Consider the following 27,469-nt stretch of genomic DNA (forward strand, 5'->3'; position numbering starts at 1 on the left):
CTGGTTATCTTGGAGAGTTCCTGGTACTGTAGCTAGGTTTCTGGTGCCATTTCGGATCTTGCAACATACTCACTCATTGGACTCACCCTCTATTTGGTTTGGCAAAATCCTCCCCATTTCAGCTGCTGACGTCAAGTTGGCCCATTGTGCTTTTCAAGAAATTACTCTTGGCTCTTTGGGGTTCTCATTCCACAGTACATTACCGTGTGCTTTCCTCTGTATCCTCCTTCACAGACTCTGAAACCTGAGGTCTGTGGCTGTTGGTGGTTTGTCTCAACCTGCTTGTATTTTGTGATTCATAGGGACACCTTGCAGTCTAATTTTGTTTTACATGTTTTTCACCCGTTTTTGGTTTTGCCCTCTAGTTACTCTGTGTGGTATTATATGGGGATCCAGGGAGATTTGGATCTATGCAGCCATCAACATCATCTTTCCAAAATACCTTTTTACTTTTGCAATTCTTACAACAAGAAAATGCATGGAAATCAATATAAAACAATGGTATTTTAATAACATTTAGAACTCTTGAAAATCACTTGTTTTCCAACTTATGCTACTTATCTCTTTGTCCTGGAATCCCCAGCAGATAATCTAAAAATCAAACTACATAGGCTTTTTTACATTGATAACGTTACAGGAAACAGCAGTTATGGTGCTACACATGGATATTATAACTTTTCTCTGAAGAACTTGCCTAATGGCAGTAAACATTCACATGAAGGACCATATAATATTCATAGTAAAAATACTGTTTGTCATAAATAGGCCTTTGATAAATCTGTTGTTATCAATAGATCTGATCTGTAATGACCGTACCACATTAATGTACATTCAAGGAGAATATTTCCTGAATGTAATAGGTGCTTATGGACAACTAATTCAATAATGAACACAAATGCAAAGTAGGCATAGATTCTATTGACAAACTCAGTGACAGTTAAGGAATAGAATGCAAGTTTCTAAATCCTCTTATATCAGGAGGCTACATTTAATCTACTGTGATTATTCTCTGAAATTTTGTTTTATCATATATTTTCCTAACACATTAAAGAGGGAAAACATCAGTCTTCCACCTGCAAGTCTCAATTATCTTCACAGAGAACATTCACTTTTGACTCTTGTGTGGAGATGTTTCTCCACACCAAGCAATTCTCCAAAACACCAGCTGGGTGTCTTAAAATTTAACTGAATTCTGACACTGTCTACCAGGAGATAATGTCAGATTCCACAGATTAAAGGTTCAGTCCCACAAGACTGCCCCATCCTATTTCAGATGGCAGTGGTGGGGTAGGTCCCCAGGTTACCCACAACTTCTGACCCACAGGCTGTAAATCAGAGATTCCCAGGACCTCCTCCGCTCTGGGCTTTGATGAATTTGCTAGAGCAGCTCACAGAATTCAGGAAACATTTTACTTATTAAATCACTAGTTTATTATAGAAGGATATAACTCAGGAACAATCAGATGGAGGAGATGCACAGGGCAGGGCATGGGGAAGAGTGCAGAGCTTCTGTGCTCTCCAGATGCCACTCTCCCCAGATCTCCTCGTGTTCACCAACCCAGAACCTCTTGAGTTCCGTCCTTTTGGGTTTTATGCAGGCTTCATTTCAGAGGAACAATTGATCCAATCATTGGCCATTAGCGATTTATTCAACTTCTAAACCCTTACCTCTCCTCTCTCCCCAGAGGTCCTGGGGTGGGATTGAAAGTTCCAACCCTCTAATCTAATCCTGGCAACCAGCCCCATCCTTAGGTGCTCACAAAAGTCACTTCATTAACATAACAAAAGACACTTTTCTTTTTAAACATCTTTATTGGAGTATAATTGTTTTACATTGTTGTGTTAGTTGCTGCTGTATAATGTAGTGAATCAGCTCTACATATACATATATCCCTATATCCCCTCCCTCTTGCGTCTTCCTCCCACCCTCCCTATCCCACCCCTCTAGGTGGTAACAAAGCACTGAGCTGATCTCCCTGTGCCATGCAGCTGCTTCCCAATAGCTATCTATTTTACATTTGGTAGTGTATATATGTCAGTGCTACTCTCTCACTTTGTCCCAGCTTACCCTTACCCCTCCCCATGTCCTCAAGTCCATTCTCTACATCGGTGTCTTTATTCCTGTCCTGCCCCTAGGTTCATTAGAACCATTTTTTTTTTTTTAGATTCCATATATATGTGTTAACATACGGTATTTGTTTCACTTCACTCTGTAAGACAGACTCTAGGTCCATCCACCTCACTACAAATAACTCAATTTTGTTTCTTTTTATGGCTGAATAATATTCCATTGTATATATGTGCCACATCTTCTTTATCCATTCATCTGTCAATGGACACGTAGGCTGCTTCCATGTCCTGGCTATTGTAAATAGAGTTGCAATGAACATTGTGGTACATGACTCTTTTTGAATTATGGTTTTCTCAGGGTATATGCCCAGTGGTGGGATTGCTGGGTCTTATGGTAGTTCTATTTTTAGTTTTTTAAGGAACCTCCATACTGTTCTCCATAGTGGCTGTATCAATTTACATTCCCACCAACAGTGAAAGAGGGTTCCCTTTTCTACACACCCTCTCCAGCATTTACTGTTTGTAGATTTTTCGATGATGGCCATTCTGACTGGTGTGAGGTGATACCTCATGGTAGTTTTGATTTGCATTTCTCTAATGATTAATGATGTTGAGCATCTTTTCATGTGTTTGTTGGCAATCTGTATATCTTCTTTGGAGAAATGTCTATTTAGGTCTTCTGCCCAGTTTTGGATCGGGTTGTTTGTTTTTTTGATATTGAGCTGCATGAGCTGCTTGTATATTTTGGAGATTAATCCTTTGTCAGTTGCTTCATTTGCAAATATTTTCTCCCATTCTGAGGGTTGTCTTTTCATCTTGTTTATGGTTTCCTATGCTGTGCAAAAGCTTTTAAGTTTCGTTAGGTCCCATTTGTTTATTTATTTTTTTATTTCCATTACTCTAAGAGGTGGGTCAAAAAGGATCTTGCTGTGATTTATGTCAAAGAGTGTTCTGCCTATGTTTTCCTTAAGAGTTTTCTAGTGTCTGGCCTTACATTTAGGTCTTTAATCCATTTTGAGTTTATTTTTGTGTGTGGTGTTAGGGAGTGTTCTAATTTCATTCTTTTACATGTAGCTGTCTGGTTTTCCCAGCACCACTTATTGAAGAGGCTGTCTTTTCTCCATTGTATATTCTTGCCTCCTTTATCAAAGATAAGGTGACCATATGTGTGTGGGTTTATCTATGGGCTTTCTATCCTGTTCCATGGATCTATATTTCTGTTTTTGTGCCAGTACCATACTGTCTTGATTACTGTAGCTTTGTAGTATAGTCTAAAGTCAGGGAGTCTGATTTCTCCAGCTCCCTTTTTCTTTCTCAAGATTGCTTTGGCTATTCGGGGTCCAAAAGACACCTTTTATACATGTAGTTCTCTTAGGAAATTCCAAGGTTTTAGGAGCTCTGAAATGGGGAGGAAGACCAAATACATATTTCTTATTATAAACCACAATATCACATATATACAATGGCATTATTAGAATACTTGTGTGTGTGTGTGTGTGTGTGTATAAAAGCACGGTCTAAGAATGTTGGAGCTAATAATAAATGTTTCTAATTTCCTACAGATGATCAATTCATTAATCCCTAATAATACAAATTTAATATCCCATTTTTCCTATGCAAACTATTGGGATCAATTTTTAAGTTGGTCTTCTTGCTTGTCCTCTATAATGCATTTTCCACAAAGCAATAACTTTTTTGAAACTTTAATCAGAGCTTGAGATTCCTACAGAAAACCCTTCAGTGATATTCCATTGCATGCAGAATTGTATACAAGTTTTTTGCATAGCCCCAAAGAGCCCACATTATCTGAACTCCTATCGGGTGCCATCCCTCCACAGATGCATGTCTTTCAATATTTTCTTGCCTGCCCAGAATATTCTTAAACCTATCAAGCTCCTTTGTATCTCAAGGCCTTTGCCCTCAGCAGTTTCCTCTCCCTAGAGCACTATTTCCTCTGTCAGACTCACTTGTTATTTATCCAAAGAGGGCTATATGACCAGCCTTCTAACATTGTCCCATTCCAATCACTCTAGGTACATTTTTCTTCATAGTCTTTGCCCCTATCATGCATTACCTACTTATTTAGTTTTTACTGTTTTATCTGATTTCTTGTAGGCTTTGTGAGAACAAGAATCTTGTCATTGTTCTTTTTCACTCTATTGCAGTGACTAGAATAGTGCCTGTCACTTAATATAAATGCTTATTGAACAAACGGCTAAATCTGGGTTTTCACTCCAGCTAACAGGCTGTCAATTGGATAAGTCTATGTCTAGGTTAGTTGGCAGGATAATTTGAATTGAAAGTAGAAATTGAAGCCAACATTAAAGGCGGGAAATAGTTTGGTTTGGACTGAGAGCCCAATGGGAGCAGTCTTCATAATTCTGGTTTTTTTTTTTTTTTTTTAATTTATTTGACACTGTAGGGAAGTGGCAACAGACCACCATGTCAGTGAAACTGTTGCTTCCAACTTTCCTATCTTCCTTTGTTTGACATTGGTAGGAAGAAGAGAAATAAAAGAATAGGGAGCAGTTGTTGAAAAGATGAGAAAGTGAACATGGAACGGCCAGGAGCAAAAAAGTGGTGGGAAAGGAAATAAGGTGTATGGGTTGTGCCCACCTGTTTGCAGAGTTTACCATTTGCCCAGAGGTTAGGTTGCTTATCAGATGAAATACAGCTGAAACTGAATTTTCTCTGTGACTAACCTTCAGGAGGAGAAGTCTCTGCATTTAGTTACTATTATTAATCAACTTGATTTTTTTTTCAAGTCATCGTATTTTCTGACTCAAAGCTTTTTCAAGCTAACAAAAGAGTTTCTTAATGAACTAAATAGGCAAGAGGCATGGGTGTGCCCATTGCTAATTTAAGTACAGTATATGGAATTTTGTCATTCTTGTATTTTCTCAAACTAATAATGCTAGAGCATGATGAAGGAAATCTCCTACATTGACCTCAGAAATACTCATATTTTTTGAAACCTAGGGGGAAATGTCTATATAAGAGAACTGCTGTCCAGATATAATTGCCAACTTAGCACAGGCAATTGCTGAACTTACCAGCTGTAGCAAATTATATTTTTAAAGCAGTGATTTCTTCTGTTTTATGCACAGGGTAAATGTGTAGGTCACATAATGCTCAATGAAAATTCTAATCAATTAAACTAATGATAAGAAAATAATGATCTATCTGATATTTGAACTTTCTTTAAGAACTGTAACATGTAAATAGATTAGTGTTTAACTAAAATTAAATCAACTGTTTAATATTAACTTGAATTAAATGATCTTGAGAAATTGACTACAAAATACCTTCTGAAAAGCAAGGCATGTGATGAATTGATAAGATTGCAAGCATGATGGGTTAATGCGCTAGATGGCACTAATTGTATGCCTTTCATGTATTAGAACATCAAATTCAGTGTGAAAAAAGAAAGTACCTCACACTTGAAGTGTTTTTATCAGGTATACTTTATGAAATTTCTTTGATATGTTATTTGTAATTTCTCATTACAGCTTTTCAGATCATCAGAAAAAAAGAATTAATTATAGCCACTTTGATATTAAGCAAATTTCAAATTGAAAAATATAATTCCAGCAATTTTTTTAACATAAAGAAACTAATTTACTCCAGGCAAGATGCAAAAGTACTCTAGTACAGAAGGATTAAGTGATTCAATTCCAAGTGAAAAGTTTTATACCAATTACATGGTTTTCCATGAACTTTACTTATCAAAAAGATTGCCTCAGAAAATAAATAAATTTTTCAGATTTTTCTAAACAAAATCTAAACCTTTAAAGCATAAAAGAAGTTCTGTGCTCTGCCGAATTATTTCCTTGCGGTTTTTAAATACACAAATGGGAAAAGGGAACAAAATCTTGTTATTTAAGGAACAAAGCAAGACTATAAATAAAGGCAATTTTCAAAATAAGCAGTTTCTAATTAAGTTACCTGGCTTTTAAAGACATATTTAACATATTTAACATATTTAACTGTTACTAAAAAATAAGGAAGGCAAAATCATTAACATAATTAACATATGCCTACTTTAAAATATATAATATATTGATGTTAGGGTTACCCTAGTTAATTAAGAATCCATTGGGTTTATTTAAATTTTGGCATAAATAATTTTAAAATTTCAGTCAAGCAGAAACAGTACCTGTTAAGAATGAAATTTTCCTGCCTAACTTTGACATCGCCATAGTGAATTGCTAATGGGAGCGAGTGTTTCGATTACTTCAATTTAGGAGTCCTTGAGGAGTTTCCTAAATCTCTGTTCATCCAAATGCTCATAAATTAATTAGCTGAGAAAAATGAATACGCACAACGGAATGTAATGTATGAAACTCCAGATAGTTAATAAAACACACACATGCACATGACTAAAATTGAGTGAGTTTTTGTCAATATTTTCTTTCTTATTGGGCATTGGTAAAACCTGTAGATCCATAGGGAATTTATAAAAAACTTGTTCTGTATAAAATTCTTCCTTTTTAAAAAAAAATTTTCGTGTGGGACAATGGTGGTGGTGATGGTAGAAAGGAAGGGACAATGTGGGGGAATGGAGGCAGAAGGGGAGGGTGAGGAAGATGATGGAGAGGAGTAACACCGCGACCGTAATTCCCAGGACGATCCAACAGTGTCTTTTTGGATCAGAGACCGCCACTGTTATGCCACTCTCACTCTGATTAATGCTACTTCCAAATTATTCTGCACCCATTCACATTAACCATTTTTTAAAAATTCAAAATAAGTAAGTTAAATGCAAAGAATTACTCATCTCTCTTTTGATCTTTCTCACTTCACTTGCTTTCTTATTCTTTCTTTGTAATTACTCAATGTTCAGCCTTTTAAAAAGTGCCAATTTTTATTTTATTGGTTTTTATTTTGCTACTGATGGACCTATGCAAATACAGGAAGTTCATTCCATTATTAGAAATGTACTCCACAAAATGTATTCTTTTATGAGCTACAGAAATAATGGAAGAGGTCTTGAAAGGTACTCAAGGTGTTACTGTTACCTGGAAAATCCCTCCAATACTCAGGAGACATAAGCTTTAATTATTTCCTTTCTCACACTACCATATATCAGGTTCTTCCTCTTTCAGAAATAAAAATTAAATGTTTTTAAAGGATATAAGCTCATTTATGTGGGTTTGAAGGCATGTAATTGCAAGAAATAGAATACACTAAAGTGATCTTATAGATCACTTCAATTACTCAAGCTTTTTGAAACACATACAGTTACATTATTCAAATAATTCATAAAATTAGAATTTACAGAGTAAATAAATAGATTGATAATTCATATTACCAAAGGATTCTTTATTATTTAGTAAGGGCTTTTAATGTTTACTGCTTTAAACACTTTTTCATGCATAGCATAATTGGGTAAATAGTGGAACACACATAATTTTAGTTTTAAAAAACGTGTATATTAAGTTAATGTTTCATTTCATCATTAGGAAGACATCAATACACATGAACAAACACAGATTGTGTGGTTTGGGGTGAAGGTCAAGTACTAAAGAGTACTGATCTTTTTACCTAATAATATTTTTCTGGATCAAGACGGAAATGATACGTCTCCCTAACTGCCCCCAACTAATGCTGGCAAGGTCTCTGGCTTGGCCACCATGAGTGAGCAAGGAACTGGGAAAATGTGGTGAAAAATGGGGACAAGTTTTCAAGGGTCAAGGAATGGGGAGTAGGTGGGATCTGCAGCAAATAACCCATCGTAGATTCAAGGCAGTTATTTCTCAGGCTGAATTCACTTGCTCACTTCAAGAACATTGAAAAAATGGACCAAAAAACTACATTCTCCTTTTGTTATAAAAATTTGCATAGCTCCTGTAGCATAACACCAAAAATAGATATTCTTCATTCATTATCTTATAGTGAGAAGCACTGGCTTGGGTCCTTTGTACTCTATCTCTGTCCTTTTACAATATCCATGAGATTGTAAAAATGATTCCTAGTTTACAGGTGAGAGATTTAAAGCTTTAAAAGTAGTTAAATGGCAGAAATGAATCTTTACATACCCAAGTCATAAAGTGAGATTAATTTCAATTTCAGAAAAATACCCAGAGCCAGTATTTATATGTTTACATTTACAGGAGCTATGGTAACAGGCGAAGCTTCTCGAGTGGGATGTGGTTACATGTTTGGGCTCAGGATGCTGAATGCAAAACTGAATAATAGCAGTAGCCAGTGGTCAATGGGGTTGATCATGGCCATAAGGATTATGTATTACCTTGGACTCTACTTTTCATTTTCCACTAGCAACACACACTCATGTGCACACACTGCCTTAACAGGAAAAAAAAGATGGTAAATGACATGAGAACTGGAATAGAAAAAATGCTCCAGGTAGCATTAGAGCTTAGCCGGGGCTCATGTGTAAAAACCATGTGATTTACTATAAATAGGCCCAGGTTCTAAAATGCTGGGTTCCTATCTTCAGTGGAAATCTATAGCTCAGGTGAAAGTCACCATGCCTTTTCATTTAGTTGATTGACCTCACAGGGTAGTAGTGAGGGTAATGCTGTTTGAAGACAGACATATATTTAAAAATCTAGCAGGGCTGTAACCCAACCTGATGGGTTGTGTTGTAGTAAAGCTTGAGTGGAAAGAGTCAGCAATGGGTGAATTTAGAGTTCCTTATCAGTTTCTCAAAGCTTATTCGTAGAATTGCCTCAAGTCTACACAAAGCTATATATAACAGAGCACAGTTCCTAAGTCACACTGACACATACACAAAAAATCACATCTGAAAAATTTGTCACTTCATATTTTCCTTGTCAGTAATTAGGTATATATCATGAATAAATAACAAATAGGCTGAAACACTGAAAAATTCTATGGCTAGTTTTATAATCTTTACTCTCATGCTACTGAGAGATAGGTTATTTCCAAGATATTCATAAATATTTAATAGTGCATTTAAAAACTAAGAAATCACCAAAAATGCAAGAATGTTACCTCCAAATGCATATGGTAGCACACAAATAATAATGAAGCATTGCCACACAGTCAGCTAACCCTATTACATGTATAAATAAGTATAGTTTGTAATTAGCAGATTAATCATGTAGAAACTGCAATGGCTTAAGTACTTTTTAATTGTTGAAAGTCTGTTATTTTTTTAAAGTTGTCTAAATTTTCATCTTCTGGTTTGAACTTTTGCTATTGACATATTTAACCAGCCCTCTTCATAGGTCAGTCAAAGCTGACTTTTAAGCTTGCTCACATCCAGCTTACTACACATTTCAAATTACCAAGAACTTGCTTGTTTGCAGCATGAGTAGAAAGAATGAGTCAGGATTAATAAGAAACTGACAAGTATGGGGTGGACACTCAGTATAAGAGAATCAAAAGTTGAACAAGCTCCTTGTGTTTGTGGGATGTGTGAACCTGCCTTAAAAAGCTGGAAGAATGATTATTTAATCTCTGATCGACAGCAAACTATTTTATTATTCAGACCATTAATTGAGATTTCCTTGTCTCAACTCCTTTTTCAACTCATCCCTTTTTTAACTCAGTGAGAAACATAGTAACATTTCCTGTGCAATTGTTTTGCATTATTAAATCTGGTCTTCAGCTATAATTGCCAAATATGACTCATTGAAATATGGTATTGAAATATAAGAAAAATTATTGCAAAAAATTGATAATGGTAGTGACAAGAAAAAGAAGAAAAGGAGGAGGAGGAAGAGGAAGAGAAGACATAAAAATGTGATATATCTTCATATGTGATATATCAACTTAAGGAAGTAAATATATTTGTATATATAAATATATGCATAAAATGGCCAATATTAATATTGATTAACATATGGGATGGAGATTAAGGAGAATGTATTTCCTTTCATACCTTTTTTGTATTTTGGGGTTTTTTTTAAGATAAGCATGTACTTACACAATCAGAAAAAAATCAGTAAAATTATTTTTATTGTGAAATAATAAAAATTTATAATTAATGTTGTTTGTACAATTTAATATTTTCATCATCTTAATTTTAAACTCTCTTAAATACTCATTGTTCTGAGAGTTGTAACTATTTTATGATTACAGTATCATTCCTAAAAAAAATACTGTATATTTGCTGCTGTGATTTGTATTTTTTAAAAAATCACTCATTGAAAAGCATTGCTGATTGCTGTAGTATCATTGGAAGCATCATATTAGATTTCACCAGTAATTTAGGTAGTTGGAGGAAAACGCTTTTGCTCTTTGAAAACTTCCTTTCTTGGAAATAGAAAGGAAGGAAGAATGTTACATCTCACAGCCAAACGACCACTTCTCTGACTTCTACAATACTTTAGAATCTAATCCACAGACTTTAGTGTTAAACTCTTTGTGGCCTGGAAGTGATCTCTTCTTCATGTGTATTTGTCTTTCCTCCTCATACAAAATGTATTTTTTAAACAGTTACTGTATCCAAGTCACCCACTTACCATGGTGTAAAGCAACTTGTTAATTTAATTAAATCACCAATATTATGGGGGTGTCCCCAGTGTTTTATTTTCATGTATTTGCCATCCAAAAGAAATTATGCAAAAGCATGCTTTCCCCTCTCCTCCCCTCCCCCTCCTCTCCTTTCCTCTCCTCTTTTTCTCTCCTTCACCTCTGCCATTAAAAGCCCCTCTGCAAGTAAGGAGACTTAATCAGAAATGCATTAGATAATAGGTAGGGAAACATACACACATCATCATCTCTCTCATAGATTACTTAAAAACACAAAACCAAAAACAAACAAACAAAAATGTCCTCCTTGTTTCTACTGTTGCTTCCCTAGAGTACATTCTCAACACTGCAGCCAGAATAATGGGGCAAATCTGGCCTGACCTCTGTTTTTATAAATAAAGTTTTATTAGAACACAGGTACACTCATTTCTTTATGTGTTGTCTGTAGCTGTTTTCATTGACAGTGGCAGAGCCAAGTAGTTCCAACAGAGACCACATGGACCACAAAGCATATTTACTATCTGGCCCTTTACAGAAAACATTTTTCAATTCCTGTCTTAAACCATAGGTCATGATGAAGTTCCTCTGGTGCTCAGAGCCCTGCAGTAACTCCCCATGCTCCTCACAGTAAAGGCTGAAGCCCGTGCAATGGCCTCTTAGGTCTACATGAGCTGTCCTGCCTTAAATCTCTCATCTCTTCTCCTTGCTTCCCCTTCCCCACTCCACTCCAACCACACAGAACTTCTTGATCACATCAAGCAAGCCCTTGCCATAGGGAGTTTTTCTTAGCTGTTCCTTCTCCCTGGAATGTTTTCCCCCTAGATTTCTATAGCTAACATCCTCACTTCTGCCATGTGTTTGCTCCAATGTCATTTCATAAATGAGGACAACCAGGACACGCAATTTAAAATCTTCCCTCTCCCCAGGAATTCCCTGGTGGTCCAGTGGGTAAGACTCTGCACTTCCAATGCAGGGGACCTGGGTTCGATCCCTGGTCGGGGAACTAGGTCCTGCATGCATGCCACAGCTAAGAGTCTGCATGCCGCAACTAAGACCTGGTGCAGCCAAAATAAATAAATATTAAAACAAAAACAAAAAAACCTTCCCTCTCCCCTCATCTCACTTCCCAGTGCCTGACCGTGCTGTTTTTTTCCTTCACTTTCTAACACACCAAATTAATTCACTTGTTATTACTTCTAAATTTATTTGTTCACTTTCTGATAGCAGAAACTTTTGACGTTTTTTGCACATGAATATATCCCAAGTGGCTAGGAGAGTGCCTGGTGCGTGGTAGGCACCCAGTACAAATGTGAGGAATAAATAAGCATGTGCACACACAAGGTCAAAATCAGAATGATTTTTTTGTACTGATTCTGCTATTAACCAATTCTGCCATCTTGGGAAAACAAATAAATATTGCAGGGCACTAGTTTCCTTATTTTAAGTAAAAGGAAAAATTTGGCAAAGTTTCTTTCAAGTACTGAAAATCTTTGATTTTCTGATCATCAGTAAAATATAAATGCATTTCTGAACTTCTGGATCTAGTTTATAGCAACTATAACTATGATAATGAAACAAAAATTCCAAGTGAAACAATTGTTTTAATAAGTGAACAATGTGATTTCTGGATGTTTAACAACCCACATGTTTGTTTCAGTTGCATATACTTGTTTAGAAACTGATAATTTCCACTGATGAGGAAAAACAAATGTTTATCTGTTGGAAGGAAGGATGGCCAACTATATATTTCTTCAAATATTTCTACAGGCTCCTTGCCACTTACCTTATTTCATTCACTATTCGTTTACCTTTGGTAGGATGATCAGGTTTTTTGAATTAAATTTTTAAAATTCTTTGGGAAATACTTTGTTTCTGTACAAAGTCATCAATGTATAAATTAGTCTGTTCCAAGTTACATGCTCATTTTAGATCTTTAATTAAAAACAACAAAATATAGGCTCTTTAATATGCTCTAAGCTTATGATTGAATGTTCAAATTAGCAAATGTCTGTTACAGGAAGCTTCCTTTATTATGTCAGTTATGACATGGATATTTTATTCACTTAATAAATGTGTACTAACTGTTCATTATGTGCAAAGCACAGTGTATTGTTCTGGGAACAAAATAGTAAGTTTTTCTGTCTTCTAACATATATAGAATATCTCTTACTGTGACAGGGAAGTCTGACTCAGGAAATGCTTCTAGTTTCCTCCTTATTTATGGGTCTTTTTCGTGTTCTCAAATAATTGATATCTATCATTACACCAGAAGGGAACCTAGGAATAGCATCGGTGTATTTCTAATTTTAAGATCAGGAAATTCTAACCCAGAAAATTCAGTGTGTGTTTTCCAAGGTCACATATCTAATTAGTGCTGGACTAGAATACAGAACTCCTGTGGTCAAGTTAGTGAAAAGCTATCCCATCTCCTTAAGGGACTGGATACTGGATATAAAATCTGTTGATAAATCTATGTGTGTGTCCTCTTCTAAACTCCATGTGCACAGTCATAAATTATACATACAATAAGCTTTTTGAAAACTAGTTATTCTCACAACTTTGTCTTCACTCTTCCTTACAGATTTGGTAAATATCTATGCCATGTAATTTTGCTATTTACTTCTGATTTAGAATGTTGAGTTGACTCATAGTCAAAATGTAAATATGGCCTTCAAAAGAACACATTTTCTATGTAGGTCACAGATTGCATTGTGAAAAGACCATTTAAAAAAGTGATGCTACTAAAAGCATGGCAATGATGATAAGCCTCATGGCTTTTGTAATAGAGAGAAACTTGACATATTTGCTGTTACCAAGTATGGACTGACCTGACTAGGAGAGACCATGGGCCCTGTATTGGAGATTTGGTGACATCCATATCATATTCCAAGCTTTAAAAATTCACATGTGTCACTGCTAGAAACTCATTTCAATCAAAGTAATTTCTAATAAACTATTAGAAGCAGTTAATTTCCCTGAGGTTTCTGCTAAAAATAACATTTGAAAATCACCAGTCTTTCAATTCTCCTAGCTGAATCATCCACACCTTAACATCATTTTACCACCTGCCTCCCATTTTATAGTTCTATTAATTCCTAAGATTCCTTTTTCTCTCCATTAAAAAAAAACATACATACTAAAGAATATTATCAAGAAGCATATGGCCTAATACTTAGCAATGAATCTCTTTAAAAATCTATAGTTTCCTTCAACTTTATGTGAACTGTTGTAGAGTGTGATTATCTACATATTGCTGTCATCTGAGCAGAATTCCAGAATACTTAGTTTTGAAAAAAAATGCCATTTGGCAAAACCTGTTTACTTGTGAAAAGTAATTGTGCTCAGACATATTTAGCTTATATTACTGGCATTCATCTTGAAGTTCTGTAAATATTTATAGTGAATTTAAATGCATGTAAATACTGTATACCGTTTCAGCAATTTAATGGGATTCATTTATAGGACATGAACAAAATGGACATAGCTGCCACAGTTCAAAGAACTGAAGATATTTTTCATTTATTTCCAAATGTGTATGTTTCAGAATAGGATGGTCCACATGGAAAAAGAATGTGTGTATGCCTCTGTGCAGAATGTGCTTCAGATGCACAATTTTAGATGTAGGTATGTGAATGGGCTACAAAATTGGGAACTTGGATTCTAGGTTGAAACAACTTTCCTGTCCTTGGCATTTTAGACCATAGTAATAGTCCTATTTTTTACTTAATTTTGCCTCTAGAAAACATTCCTCAAGACTTCTTTCATACACATAGACACATACCAACATATATGTATAAAAATATACGTACTCATTCTTGAACATAATTTGGGAAATATTTTAGTTTGAAAATTAATTTAAAAAATAAATTTTATGTGATTAACATATGAGACCATTTTAATTAGAACTTTCCAGTCCTCAGACCATTTTAATTAGAACTTTCCAGTCCTCATGTTCTAAGTGTGTACTGTTTCTCTCCATATAAACAACAGAAAGTATACATTTTAGGAAAGAAGACATTATTTAAATAATTGGAAAAATGTATAACAATTAGAATTATCTAACTGAATATGTTACCTCAGGTGGCAAATAGGTAAATAAAAATGTTTTATATAATATAAGGCATTTTAGAAGCCAATAAAGTGCTTTTATATACAATATATTACTAATCCTCACAGGAAAATGTACGATTAGTATCATATATCCAGTTCACAAGTGAGAATAAAGGAGACCTAAATAAAGATTCAAGATCATATATAGAAAAAATGTAGCTACTGATCCTGATTTTTAAGTCCTATGCACAGTCCACTTCTGCCCAACTACTTGTTAGTAAAACTACACAACTATTTCAAGGACAGTATTTGGAGGACAACAAACATATAAATAAACTAGATGGACTTTTGCTAGGCTGAAGTAGAGGACACTCACTGATAAATTTTACTGAGAAAAATTGTATAATCCAGGTCTTTGCTAATTGTATATCTAACTAAGATACAGAGTCTGATGTCAAGTTGTTCCAAATCCATGGGAAAACTAACACATTTACAGTTAATAATAATAATACATTGTGACAAGTGCTAAATTAGCACAATACAGGACAGAAATACCAAAGAAGTAGAAATTAATCTGGCTGGTGAAGGTTTAGGGAAGTAAGCTGGGATTTTGAGGTTCTAGAATTTTCTGGACAATGCATAAAGTATTAGATTAAGAAGGAGGCCTCTACAGCCATAAAATTAATATGGTCATTAAGTTTTTCTATTTAAACAAAGTATTTATAAATAAATGAACCATTTATTTCATAAGTTATAGAAATTGAATTTTAACATCCTGCATCCAGAATTTTTAGAACATTTTTTGTAGATGGAGGCAAAACATTTATTTATTGAAGTGAATCTAAACTCCCCCTATAAGCCTCTAATATTTTTTTCACATTCAAAAGTTCTATTCCTTGCAAGACGTGTGTGTGCGTGTGTGTGTCTATAAAAATGCAATGAAAGAACCATATTTTTTTCTAATCTAATCTAAATTTTGTTCCAATACCTACCGTTCTCCATTAGCAAATAAATTACTTTCATTTTTATAGTGGATAGTCAGCATATTTATAGGTTATGACCTGAAACTCAATTGAAAAATCTTTGTATTAAAGTATTAGGATCCATGTCTGCAGAAGGCAAGGCTAAGTTTCAGTGGCTTGCCAGGGCAGGAGGGGGTCCCATTGGGTACGGTGGGTGGCTTCTAACATGCACAAGATGGGCTCTGCTCTTGTCCATGGCTCCAGACATCCAAAACACTGCATTTTCTCTGTCAATCCTATGTGTTAAGTCAGTACTGCAAGCCATTATTTATTTTTAAAAGTTGATAATGACCGGAGTCACGGGAAGTGCTTTCCAATGAAAAATGCCCTTGAAAAATGCCATTTCCCTAGTTGCCATTTTTGTCTTTTCAATATTACATGATAGCAAGCATATTCTAAGGAAAGAAAATGGTTAGGTGTTTGTAATATATGTCACTCAATGTTTCCATTCCCATCGTCGTGTGGAATGTTTAATTTCTAAACTCTAAGTGCTTAATGACTACTGGTTATTTTCTCTTCTCTACAAACACTACCTGTTCAGTTGCAGTTCATGGAATTCTGCCCATATAATAAACAGTAATATATGAACCCCCCTCAGGGGATTCTCCTTTTCTTGCTTGCACAAATAATTGTTAAGTTACTTTTCCCCTTAAAGATAATGATTTTATTTGGATGCCACGACTGCCAAATTGGGGTTTGTGAAGCTTTTTAATTGCAGTTAGCATTCTATAATAATTTCTTTTTGCAAAGTATGTCCTTACCTCAATACTCATCCACACCCTCACCATCAAAATGCTCTTAGAGTTACTAATTGAACTACTGTTTGACAGAATACTACATTAATGGAGAGAAGAGTACGCTCAGGAAAGAGAGCATCTGAACAAGGCTGGGGGAAGATTAAGAATAGTAGGACCAGGAAGGAACTTATATCTAGATTTTAATGCTGTCTTTGAATGCCTTAGTCTTATAATTCAGTAAGCTATGCATACATATCTCATTTTATAACAAATATACGCTAAAGTGTTATGAGTAAATAGCCATTTCAATATTAATAACTTTGAATGGAAAAAATGATCTCTGATTTTAGAAATCTCAGGGTTGCTCCTTCAGTAGAGAATGCCTTTATGCTGATAATTTCTGTCAACACTGTTATTTCAAATTGTAATTTTTTCCCTTCATGATACTTTCTGTACATGAAAAATACTTGTTCTATATCAAGTTGTTAAAAAATGAAGTACTTTATTTGTCTTGTTAAGTGTAAAGTTAAACAGTATTAAAAGTGAACTCTTTCTTCTTTCTTGGTGTGACTAGTTTAGAAGTTGATATTTAGGCCACATTCTATTTTACTATAATAAAACAGAAAGATATTCCAAAGTCTAATGTTAAGAAAGCACCATTCCCAGAAAAACAAACTAATAACTCATAAGTTGAAATACATTTATTTTCTAAGGTGGCTCACAAAAGCTCCCCCGAAACATCTATCTTTTATGATTATAGGTGTGACAAATAAAATTGGTAAGCAAATCAAGATATGAAAGAGACTATGTGAAATTTGAACCGAGATCCACAGAGAAATACACAGTATCTAGAATAATTATAATTAGTAGAAGTTTTATCCTAGAACTAGCTTGTGGCTTAATTAAGATGGAGGTTTGTTATAGGAAAGAAAACTCTCTGCTTTAGTTAAGAGATAAAACAAATACACATCTACTCCCTCAAGGAAAATAACTTTCATAAATGTAGCCCTTCTTTGTTTAGACCAAAGTTTCTGCCCTAAGTCAGAGGTGCATCCTTCTGTACTCTTCACCTAGAGACAGCCACTGACAAAAGCTGAAGTCTAAACAGAGATGATACTTTGAAATAGATTTAATAAAACTAAGAGTGTACTCTTGTTAAAAGAGCTATTTAATAAATACAGCACAACGAATGTTCACCGCGGGGTGTAGCTGGAAGGGCTTTTTTAGCTCATTATCTGATATTGAGTCTAGAAGGATTAATGCAGTCTTTTTGGTATGTCATGTACATTTTTGATTGCAGTGATTAAAACCATGATTAAATGACCCCACACAAAGCAATAGGAAGAAAAACAGAGCTTGCCCTCTGACTTACATTTCATCTGTTGAGATTTCTATGCTTTAAATGTGGCATGGCTATCTTATAAATATGTTTCAGTTGTCTGATCCATTTACACCAAAGCTGCATTAATATATTGCAAGTATTTTGATGATTTTACTTTAATATGCTCTCTCTTGGCATACAAGATTTTTATATGAAAATAATGTAGTGGCAAAATGCATAAATTGAGATTTTTGCAAAGGAGACAAATTGCTTGGCATTGTATTCTCTAAGGGAGATAAGATATGGAAAGGATACTCATTGGCATGAAAAAAAGATTGAAAATAATTTTTGTAGAAAATGTTAATTCACTCTAGCATATTATACATATATATAAACTGAAATAGAATTCTAAGAATAATGAACTTGATAACAAATATCAATAATGTGCAATATTGTTTTTATTTAGTTTGATTTCCACCAACTAGATTTCCAGAGACATATATATGCACACATTAACTAATCTACCTTTTAATATGATGGACTATATTCCATGGTACTTTTTCTTTAGGATTTAGGGAAATAAGATTTAATCTTTGTTATGTAGAAACCCTGCTTTAATTAAGTTCTACAATATTTATTGCTATTCAGAGACAAATATTTAATTTATGCATCAGAAGTATTTGGTATAATTGGGATTGAGGTAAGGGGAACATAATCAGTTGATGTAAGATAAGTTAGGACACTTCATAATTTTTTAAATTCTAAAGATACTTTTATTTATAACTTCAGACTTGTTAGTTTGGGATTGTATAGAAAGTATGGTATATGAATCAGAAAATGATAATGCTGCTCTATGGACAATGGATTATAGTGAGCAAGAGGTGAAGCATAGGTGATAGGAATCCACTCAAAGAAGCCCAGAACTTCTCAGTGTCCTGCACTTCAGCATATATTGGCTAGGAGAAGATTTGGATGGATTTTGGTAATATTAATAGAACTTTCTAATAGAAGCATCCTCCTTGATTCCTCTCTTTCCAGTCTATGTTTGCTTGGATACCTGAGTTGATGTCAGTGTCCTTTTTCCTGAGAAAGGAAAAATTGGCAAAAGAGAAAGTTTTCAGTCAGAGGATGGGGAAAAGCAAGAATTTCATTTTGGAAATGGTAAGTTAAACACCTGCTTAATTTAGATTTAGTTCTCTAGAGGCAGAGGCTGAGCTGGAGAATCTTATAAAAATGCTTTATTGAGGAAGGAATTTCTGGAGAAATCCCTAAGAAAGTGAGAGAGGAAAGATAGGGAATGGGAAACAGTTGAGCAAGGATATGTTTTTGCTTGAGTTGAGTCTCAGCAGGATCCATGAAGAGCTTTGAAGCATGAGGAGCTTTGAAGCATGATATGCCCCAGAGTAGGTCCTGTCTTGGGGCACATTGGCTGTATTAGTTGATCATTGACCTCAGGCTGTGAAGGGAGAGATGCTTAACCTCTAGAACTTGGTGGCTCCCAACAGCTGAGATCCATTCCCTAGAGAAGGATGCAACTTCCATATCAACCCACAGCCAATGCTCACAACCTTTGGGATATGGATGCCCTGGCCTGGTAAAGGAGATTGGCTAGGGCATCAACTGTAGCCTACTACAACATCCAAATGGAGTTCAAGAGATCAGTCAAAACTGGAGATAAACGTTTGTTAGCTGCAGGTTAAAAGAATGGCACAGTGGCCTTGTAATTTCCAGTTTAAACTGACACCTGACTTTTCTCAACAAGCCTATTTAGAAATAATCTTTCCATGACTTTTACAAAAAGCCTATTCAGTCATTCATAGAATCCCAAACCTTCCAGGTCACTTGGACTTTCATTCTCATGCTATATCATGGGCTGGAGATGGGGCAAGAGTTCCCCATTTATGCTTACCTATTATATTTTTTAATCTTTTCTTTAAAATGCTCTATCTTATGCCATATGCCATCAGATTATGTCTCCCTACCTTTCATGGTTGCTGTTATTACCAACCATCCAGCCACTTGTAAGCATTTACTGATAACGTTGAGCTTTAGAGTTCATGATCTTGTTATCACCATTCTGGTTATTTCAACCTGTACTTAGATAATCCATCAAAACATAGCCCCCTCAACTCTAACAATCATTGTCTATCCAACTCCTATAATTCTGCAATTAGTTTTGTAAGCACTGCTTTTGAAATTTTGATTCAAAGTGTCCTCAAATCTGACGGACCTCCTGTTCTTCCAGTCACTTACTCTATGTAGCCTTGCTACTTCCCCATTACTTTTACTTCACTGAGATTATAAAGTAATGGACCCTGAATCTTTTAGTCTAGACATCACTGTCCTCTTCATGACATATTAAAATCCCTTAAAAATCCCATTAAAAATCCCTTCCTAGCCCAAATTTCTATTTTAGCTAAATTCCCATTTGTCTCCTTGTATTCACCGCAAAGCTTCTTGAATAAGTTTTCTACAGTAGTTGTCTCTATCTACCCTTGCCATTCTCTTTTTGGACCTCTCCAGTGAGACTTATATCCTCACAAACATGCTGAAATGTTCTATAAAGTTTGCACATGTGTAGATATATCCTGAGTTATTTAAAAATTGCCACACTGAGAGGTATTCCTTTACTTCTAGTGTGTTTGATTTCTTGTTTTTAGAATGGAGTTAAATTAAATATACTTTTGTACATTGGCATATGTGTCCACTGTGAACATGGTGATTTCTTTTTTTTATCTGTATAGATTTCTCTTTTTTTCAGTTGGAAAGTGGATAGAGAACCCAACCTGAACCTTATGGAATAGATATGAGGGAGAAGTAATTGTCTAAAGTAGAACTGATGTGTTGTAACAAAATGAAGACATGTTCAAAAGGACAAATAACATATATTCAGATTTCTGTTTCCAGCCAAAGTTGAGAAACAGGGGTTGGGTCTCACTCCTATCTTAAATTAACAAACACAAAAAACTATGAAACAAATGTGTCAGATAAAAAGGACAACAACCCTTCAAAGCAGGAAAACAAATGAGATGAGCCCCAGTTTCCTACCTTGAGAGCATTTCCAGGCTGTGTCACAGAGAGAGAACTGATTCAGAGCCTTGTCAAATCCCCAGGCTGAGAAGATAGTGTTGAATGTCCAGTGAGAGCATGTTGGCTAGTTTGTGAGGTAGAGAACTGAAGAAAAGAGAGCTTCACAGAAAGAGAGCACTAGAGTCTATCCAGAGCCCCCTTCAAATAATCTACAGAGTACTGGTCAGCATACTGTGTAAAGAAACTACCATGGTCAGGGGGAAAAAAACGGTTTAGAAGGAACAGTACCTGGAGCTCATACAGAGCTGGTTATAGTGCCTGTACCATCAGACTGAAAATTTCATAATTCATGAGGCAATCAGGTAGGCAAGTCCTAAAAAGTTCTCACCTCAGTAGTAAGGAATAATTAACCACAGACTAAACAGGCTCTGATCCCAACTAACAAATCATAAAATCAAAATCTAAAGGGACAAACTGTTAAAACTTAACTGTAACTTAATTACATCCCAAAGCAGAGTTATAAATATTCATAGAAACACAAAAATACCAAGCACCCAACAAGGTAAAATGCAAATATAAAAGTGACCCAAATTGAACTCCTAGAGATTAAAACTACAATGTCTGATATAAAAAATAAGCTAGATGATATTAATGGAACTTAATACATAAGAAAATATTGGTGAACTTGAGACATAGTAATAGACACTAAACAAAGTGAAATACAGAAAAAATAAAAATAATTTTTAAAAATGAAAAGTGCATCAGTGGTCTTTGGGAAAATTGTATAGATAAATATACATGTAATTGGAATCCCTGAATGGGAGTGGACAGAAAAATATTCAAATAAATAATTTTCAATTTTTTTCTAATTTGATAAAAACTCTAAGTCCATAGATCCCCAAAATTCAAGTACCCAAAGCACAAGAAATATGGAGAGAGCTACATCAAGGCATGTATCACACTCAAATTACTCAAAACAGTGGTGAAGAGAAAACTTAACGGAGATTCAGAGAAAAAAATAAAGTACAGAAGAATCAAAATAAGGAGGACCACATATTTTTTCATTGGAAACAGTACAAGCAAAAAGACAGTGGAACATCTTTAAAATACTAAAAGAATGTCAACCTACAGTTCTATAATACAAAGTGAAAATCTTTTTCAAAAACAAAAAGCTAAATAAAAACCTTTTCAGATATATAAAAGCTGAAATAACTCATCACCAGCAGACTCACACTACAAGAAAATTCTGAGATGGTCCTTCAGGAAGAAGGAAATAGTGTCAGATGGAAATATGGACCTACAAACATATAAACCCCCTCCCCCACCCCCCAAATGTAGATAATTGTAAATGGTGTGTATATATGGATTCATGTATAAGATAATTTTCAGGGGACTTCCCTGGTGGTTCAGTGGTTAAGACTCCGAGCTTCTGCTGCAGGGCGCACAGGTTTGATCCCTGGTCAGGGAGGTACAATCGTGCATGCCCTGTGGGAAGGGAAGGAAGGAAGGAAGGTGGGAAGGAAAGAAAAGATATTTTTCATATTATTTAAATCTCTTCAAAATGTAATTGCTTAAACAAAAATAATAACAATATATTGTAAGGTTTAAAACACATGTATAGTAAACTGTTTGACAGTAGCATAAAGGTTGAGAAAGATATTAGATGCATATATTACACAATATACAAAAATTAACTTATAATGGATCATCGCCCTAAATTCAAAACCTAAATTTTAAAGTTTCTCGAATGAAACATAAAATAAAAACTTTTAAATCTTACGGTTAAAAAGATTTCTTAAATATCATTTAAAATGAGTAATCCAATTGATATATTAGACAATTGAAATTAAAAGGCTCTTAGGCTCTTTGAAGGATAATGTTAAGAGAATGAAGAAACGAGTGACACGCTGGGAGCACATATTTACAGAGCGTATATCTGATAAAAGACTTGTATTCATATTATATAAATGAAAGTCAAATTTCAATAACAAGAAAATAATCAACTCAAATAAATGGGCTAACTTTTGAAAAGATACTTCACCGAAGAAAATATAGATGTTACAAGTAAGCACAGGAAAGGATGCTGATCATCATAAGTCACAGGAGAAATGTAAACTAAAACAGTGAGATTTAGATACATAATTAGTTTATATAAAATATTTTTGTAGTTAGGCCTTTAAGGAATTGGGTTTTTAAAAAGTAAGTTATTGTATTTCATAAGAAAAGAAAGAAATTGAAAGAGAGTCAGAATTAGAAGTGTGCAGAATATGTGAGAAGGTAATTGGAAGACTAGTAATGGCTAAATTTTAAAATATTAATCATCCCACCAATGTTAAATCTAAATTCTCTCTGCTATGGTTTAAATCTCTTGCTACTAGTATTTCAAATATCAGCAAGCTATTACTTATTTTGCCTCTTGCTCTCATAAGAGATTGTTAAGCTTACAAATACCTTATTTCAGCCTTCACTTATTATTACAAATTTTCCATATTTCTCACCATCTCATGTTTATCTCATGCTTTTAAGTTATCTAAATTACAATTATGTTATATTTTGCATTCTTTTTTTTTTTTTTTTATAAACAGTTGGATGCTGGGGTCATATTTTATTTATTTATGGCTGTGTTGGGTCTTCGTTTCTGTGCGAGGGCTTTCTCTAGTTGTGGCAAGTGGGGGCCACTCTTCATCGCGGTGCGCGGACCTCTCACTATCGCGGCCTCTCTTGTTGCGGAGCACAGGCTCCAGAGGCGCATGCTCAGTAATTGTGGCCTCACGGGCCTAGTTGCTCCGCGGCATGTGGGATCTTCCCAGACCAGGGCTCGAACCCGTGTCCCCTGCATTGGCAGGCAGATTCTCAACCACTGCGCCACCAGGGAAGCCCTATATTTTGCATTCTTTACAAGCTAAGCTTCAAGTGACTTTGTATCTACTGTCAAAAAGATTTTTCATGTTTGCCTTGCAGTTGCATGAATAACAAAATTTAGTCTCTTATTGCAAAATAACTATGTATTTGTTACTTGTGGCTCATTTTGTTCCCCCCGCCCAAGTTGAACACTTAAGTTTAAACTCCTTTTATTCAGATGTTGGACCTCCTGGATTAGTCATTTAATATTTTTAATCCTTTTTTTTTCTATTTTTCATTGCTTTATCTTTTTGCTCTGCTTTCTGAGGACTCCTTCTACATTATCGTTCAACCATTTCACTGAGTTTGAGTTTTCGATATCTGCTAGAAGAATTATTTATTTTTTTCTTGGTAATTGGAAGTTTCCTTTTGTGTGGCACTCTGTTATTGTTTTGTAGATATAATATGTCCTTTTTTAAAAATAATTGTTTTCTAAGATTTTTTTATCCCACCATAGTTTCTGTTTTCTCCAAGGAACTGTTTTCTGTTTATTTGCTATTGCCTCTAGTTTCAATTTAGAGACTTTCTTCAGAAAACTAGTATTTCTATATTATCTTATCATAATTAAGAGTGAGGGGGCTTAACTCATAATTGGAAGGTGCCCTATGCATATGGGTGGGATGTTCACTGTCAAGTAAACTTTGCCATCAGGGACACTGGCTGGAATATTTAGTTGCACAATCTCTGATGTCCATATCCTTGAGTTTCCTTCACATAGGCAGGTCATATTCTCCATGGATGACTCTTTGAATCTCCAGACATTTCTGGCTGCAAACATATTAGGAGCTCAGAGGTATAAGAGAACTGGGGGTCTCAGATCTAACACGTATATGTTATCCCTGTTTCAGTAGGATATCTCCACCCTTACCTGGGCCTCTTGTCCTCTGTCTCAAGACCATTTGTTTTACTTACTCTCTCTAAAGAGTAATCATCTTGTCTTTCCCTCATGGGAGAGGAAATAATTTTCAACTTCATTTCACATAGTTGTGGAGAAAACCTGGGGAATATACATGCTTCTTAAATAATAGACTTTCAAATAATCCTCTGTATTTAAAGTTCCCTCTTGCTTCATTTCCACTTCCAAAGGTAAGCAGCACCATATTATTTAGACATTGGAGGATTTTGAGATATAAATATGCTTATTTCTCAATTTTTCCCCCTGTAGGCATAGCATTCAGTTCTCCTGGGTCTTGTGGGCTTCTAGGCTTTTAGGCTTTTAGGTCTTTACCTCACTTCTATGTGTATTCCAGTTTCCAAAATGCCTTTCCAAATCTCCTCATTCTTGTGGGTTTATGTCACTAAAAACAAAAAACAAACAAACAAAAAAACCACTGTCAGTGGTAGAAAGAATAATGCTCCCCTGTCCAAAGGTGTCTATGACTTAATCCCCAGAACCTGTGACTATGTTACATGGCAAAAGGACTCTGAAAATTTGATTAAAGTTGATGACCTTGTGATGGGAGATTATCCTGGATTATTCAGGTTGGCACAAACTAATCACATGATTCTTTGAAAGCAGAGAACCTTTCCAAACTGTGGTTAGAGTGAGATGTGAATATAGAAGAAGGGCCAGAGAGATGCAGTGCTGTGGGCTTTGAAGACGGAGGAAGGGGGCCAGGAGCCAGGAAATGTGCACAGACCCTAGAAGCTGGTAAAGCCAAGGAAAAGGATTCTCCCCTAGAGCTTCTGCCAAGGAACACAGCCCAGTTGACACTGGATTGTAGCCCAGTGAGACCTGTGTTGGACTTCTGACCAACAGACTGTAAGATAATAAATTTATATTGTGGTGAGTCACTGAATTTGTGATCATTTCTCACAGCAGCAGTAGGGAACGAAAACACTTTTGTTTTATTGGGATTTTAAGAGGAAGTAAATGTAGATTTGCACGTTCGATCTACCACCTTACCTGGAAACTCTTCTCTTTTATATTTAAATTTTTAATTATTTAGGAACAGGTAATAGATTTACATGGTGTAAAATTCAGGATGTTCTAAAGTGTATACATAGAAAGTTTTTTTAATGCTCTTATCTCCTCTCCCTGGAGATTACAAATGTTGGAGGTTTCTTGTGATTATTTCAGAAACAGTCTGCCAATACAAATAGAGATATCCTATCAATATGTTCATTTTTTTCACACATTTTATACGTATTCTTTTGTCCTTTGCTATTTTAACTTAACGATATATTTTAGATTATGTTCCATGCCAGAATATAGTTTCCTCATTCTTTATTCCAGCTTCAGATATGAGTATATCATAATTTTTTCAACCAGTACTCTACTGATGGACATGAATTTTGTTGCCAATCTCTTATGATCTTAATGGTGAAACGAATATCCTTATAATAAATCAAATTATATATGTTTCAAAATTCACATTAGTCAAATCCTAAGAAATGAAATAGATGGATTAAAAGGTAAGTACATATGTAATTTTGATAGATATAATCTTTAAACAAGTAGATGTCCAATTCTAGATAAAATAATAATAATGCAGTGTGAAATGATGAAAGCTGAAAGGAAATATATTGAATTTAAATGTAGAAAGGACAGAGATATCTCCTCCAATCCTGTTACTCTTGGACCAAGATATAATCATTAAGACATCAAAGACGACTATAGTTATAGGGCAAATGAGGTATACTGCTTGTTTAGTAAATTTATAGGATTCATTACAGACTGCAAATATAAGTAAGATCAATAGTGACTTAGCTATGGGACACATGATGGAAGCAACTGCTTATTAAATTCTCCAACAATATACAATAGCAGGGGTGAAGGCCAGAGCTTTCTCTGTTATGCTTCATTGAAGGAAGTGCAGTGTAGCAGGAATAAGGGTAAGAAAAATGGTGGTGAGAAAAGAGAGGCGAGGGTAGAGAGATTAACCATTTTAAGGAAGTTGGGCTTTATCTTAATAGTAAAGGGGAAGCCTTAGCAAGTTTTGTTTGCTTTCGTTTCCTTTTTTTTTTTTTTTTCAAATAGTAGAATGGTTTGTTTTTTTAATAGGAGAAAATGTGGATTTTCACCAATGAACTAAATTCGAAAATCCAAATCACACTGATTCTTAAAATTAGAGTGAAATAAAATATAGAATAAAAGAAGAACTTTTTTCACTTAAATAAACCTAGATGCATTGATATCTGTAAAAAGTACAATGAAGAGAATATATAGAGACTTAGAGTTAGAGAAAAGAAAGGATTGGGGGGCTTCTCTGGTGGCGCAGTGGTTAAGAATATGCCTGCCAATGCAGGGGACACGGGTATGAGCCCAGATGCAGGAAGATCCCACATGCCGCAGAGTAACTAAGCCCGTGTGCCACAACTACTGAGCCTGTGCTCTAGAGCCCGCGAGCCACAACTACTGAGTCCTTGTGCCACAACTACTGAAGCCCACGTGCCTAGAACCTGTGCTCCGCAACAAGAGAAGCCACCGCATTGAGAAGCCCGCACACCACAATGAAGAGTAGCCCCCGCTCGCCTCAACTAGAGAAAGCCCGCATGCAGCAACGAAGACCCAACACAGCCAAAAAAAAAAAAAAAAAAGAATAAATAAAATAAATAAATTTTAAAAATATATGTATAAAAAAAGAAAGGATTGGGGAAAATATGTGGATTGAAGTTAGCAAGCACAGTCATTGTCAGTGTTGAAGGTTTGGTATCTTACTGAGGAAATAGGTGTGACCATCCTCTGGACAAGTAAAAAGTGGATCTGATCTAATATTCCAGTTCTTTCTGTAAATGGCAGTCCCTATCACCAGACCCATGTAGGGAACAGTCTCTAACACCGGAACTAGGGCACCTACAATATCTCTCCTTTTCCTTAGATGACCTGTGCTCTTAGTTTGTACTTTTGAGACATCACTTTGAATCCATATTAC

The sequence above is a fragment of the Balaenoptera musculus genome, chromosome 2 (assembly GCF_009873245.2).
Source record: "Balaenoptera musculus isolate JJ_BM4_2016_0621 chromosome 2, mBalMus1.pri.v3, whole genome shotgun sequence".
NCBI classification, from domain to species: Eukaryota; Metazoa; Chordata; class Mammalia; order Artiodactyla; family Balaenopteridae; genus Balaenoptera; species Balaenoptera musculus.